The 3,269-nt window shown below is 32.7% G+C and overlaps 1 long non-coding RNA gene across 1 annotated transcript; it reads left to right on the plus strand.

The window, feature by feature from the left end:
- The first annotated feature begins 203 nt into the window (after nt 1-203).
- Nucleotides 204-2,619, plus strand: LOC146948828 (uncharacterized). Its single transcript, XR_015027033.1, has 2 exons — nt 204-363; nt 2,235-2,619. It is a non-coding gene; the product is annotated as an uncharacterized LOC146948828 (long non-coding RNA).
- The last annotated feature ends 650 nt before the right edge of the window (nt 2,620-3,269 follow it).

Genomic DNA, 3,269 nt, shown 5'->3' on the forward strand with positions numbered 1-3,269 from the left:
GAATAGTTATTTTTATTAAGATAGAAATAACTAGTAATAATTTAGAGATATTAATTATCCGGTGTTTTAACGGATTAAGTGAGTGTAGTAACTTTTTGAGAATTTAGTGACATGAGTTTTAGAGGCCCATTAAACTCTAACCTAATTTAGCCCAATATGTGGTGTGTATATAAGGATACTTGTTAAGAGAAAAACTAGGTCATTTCTCATTATCACAAATTGTCATAAACATAGAGAGAGGTAGAGAGAGAAAGTGGGAGCAAGAGAAGAGCTTAGAGGAAAGAAGACCAAGAGCTTAGGAGAGGTGAAATTCAAGAGCTAAGGGGAGAGTGAAGCCATAGCTAGTGTTGGTAAAGCTTTGAGGTAAGGGGGTTAGATACTTATTCTCATAATCACTTTTCTTCTTGTTCTACCTTATAATTAATCGTTGAATTGATGAATTGATGATTTTGTTTGGTGAATTTCACGCTCTTAATTTATGTGCAAATTTGGGTATGTGATTATTTGTGTTCTTGGTGTTTGTTTGTATTGTTGTTTATTATATCGTGGTATTCAATTCTCTCTTAGTGTGTTCTAGATTGTAGCGTGTCACTGTTTGTTCAAGATTTCTATGTGAACGATGAATGTTGTCTTTGATTGCCGTTTAGCCATGTTCATTAGTTAGATTATGGGATTGGGATTAGGTGACCACCGATTGATATAATGGGTGTTAATTGTTGAAAAGTGCTTATTATATGTTGGTTTCAAATACTCTCTTGTGTTAACCGATTCCACTTTTTCTTTTAATTCACGTAATGATGAATCATGACTTCATGGGTGTGGAATTTATGTGGCTGGAAATCATGGTTATAATATTTTAATTGGAAAGCAACTAAAATGAACCTTGTCATGTGAAGTTTTTTTAAAACGCATGATGACCTTGCCATAGTCCACAAGCATGAGGGATTTTTCAAAGTGACAGCTATATCCCTGCCGCATAATAATAATTTTTGGTAATATGATGAGCCTGCTTGAGAGTCAATTTGGTAGTTATCTTATAGTGATTTTTGTATCTTTAGAAGTACTAGCTAAAGTTGTGATTCTCTTATTTACAAGTTGGATTTTGAGAATTTCTTCTGCTATCCAAGTTGCTATTATTTCCCCTATTTTTACTTGGTTCATTGCTACTCCAATTACTGTGTCGTGGCTACACCTTTCATTCAAAGTATGGTGTATCAGGCACCTTTTCATATACATAGGCATCAAATAATTGCTTCTGTTTGGCTAAAAGAGTATACCATATTTTTTTTTAGTGATCCTATAGGTATGATAGTATTATGTTGAAAATTATTCTACTAGTTCTAAATGTGTTTGAGATAATAATTTTTGGACGATGAATTGAATTGGTTAGTTGAAAATGGACGATCTTTGAAAAAATAGGCGAAGTTTGCCAAAATTGAGTTTAATGATTCCGTAACTTTGTATATGGCTTTGTATTCATGATGATGTGATAGAATAAGAATGAATTAATTTTGTTTGGGTGTTTAATGCGATGGATATCATGATGTACCGTGATGTCCGTTATATGTGAAATGTGAATTTGGAACCTTATTGCTTCTTTGAGATGAATGTTATTGATGACGATTTTGGTGTTGGTAATTTGTAATAAAATGTGAATTCATACATGCAATTTGGTGATGATATTGATGGTGTTTGCATGTATGAAAGGTGTCGGTGTTCATGTTGGTGGACTATTGTATGAACGTATGCATTGTGGTGTCATATATTCATGCATTCATAAGTGTTTAGAGGCGATGTTTATGATACAATTTCGTATCAAGAGGCGATGTTTTGAGGTGACGACCTTGACGATGATTCGGTACCACATGCATATAAAGTCGTGTCTAGGCGCATTACATACATTCATTAATGTTTAAATGTGTTATGTTTGATATGTGCTTGGTGAACCTTGGTGAAATATGTACATTGATGAAATTTTGGTGATTGCATACTTAGTGAAATTTGGTGATATATGAAGGTGTGAAAGTACACTTGTTATGATATAGCACATTTGTATGATTAATGTTGAATAAATGACGATGAATCCTTGTGAATAATATGATTAGATCTCATTGATCATCTGAAATTAGTTATGTTGTTTATTTTCATTTAATTGTGCTTAATTTGATTTGAATGATGTCTAACCCCCAGTGGTCGTTTGGTTGACCGCCTGCCTTATTCTTATGAATGGGTAGACGGTGTGCAGGATTAGTTGCTTAGCTGGCTTGGTGAGTTGCTTGAGGATAGCGGAAGCTTCCTCCTTTATCTGCTTTGGAGTTTAGTAGTGTCGGGCTCTGATTAGGATATCGAGTCTTACTTTTATTGTTGGTTTATGTTGAGATTTTTTTATATGACTGTTGAGATATTTCTTATGTGTTGAGCCTTGTTATGGCCTTTGAGGTGGTTACTAGATGTACCTGAGGATGACTGTATGTCTCTGAGATTTTTATGTTGATTGTTGAAATTTTCCGCTGCGTAGTTTTTTTGAAATTAAATATTTGTATGTCTTGAAACAAATGACGACGTGACGTCTAAACCTTTTTGGATATTTATTATTTAAAATCGCATGATTATTGCTTCCGGGTTTAGGGCGTTACATTTTAAGCAGGAATATAAGTTAGTTGTTTTAATATATTTTTTTAGCATTATTTGAATATTGAAAATAAAAATGGTATAATTATCAACAACAAAAAAAGAAAATAAAAATGGTACTCCTTCCGGTTCTATTTATAAAAGAAAGCCGAGTCAACCAAAATTGACGTATCTAGATTGAATTTTTAACCAGATACATCGACTTTTGTTGACTCAATCTTCTCTTATAAATAGGACCAGAGGGAATATATCATTGGCGATATTGTAAATTATAGAGATTAGCATTTTAGTCCCAAAAACTACCAAATAACAAATTAGTATCAATTTATTTTCTTTGTCATTCAACTTATTCGTGTATAAGTAAAAAGTCTTACATTGGAATTAAATTGCCATGTCACCGACAGGGTTGGAGCTAGCCGAAGGGCTAGACTCCCACAATGTAGCATATCAATGTTTGAATTTTGATCGAAAGAGGAACATACTTTTAGTGTCATCACATATTTCAAGTAGTACTATGAGAAACCAAAAAAAATAAAAATAGTTCAATAGTAACGTTGAGCAATAATTAAGTGAGAGGATTCGCATTATACATTTTTCTAGTAATTAATTAATACTATATATGTTTTAAATAAAAAGCA

Source organism: Medicago sativa, chromosome 2, assembly GCF_051527215.1.
Source record: "Medicago sativa cultivar Bolivia chromosome 2, Bolivia_mono, whole genome shotgun sequence".
Classification (NCBI taxonomy): Eukaryota; Viridiplantae; Streptophyta; class Magnoliopsida; order Fabales; family Fabaceae; genus Medicago; species Medicago sativa.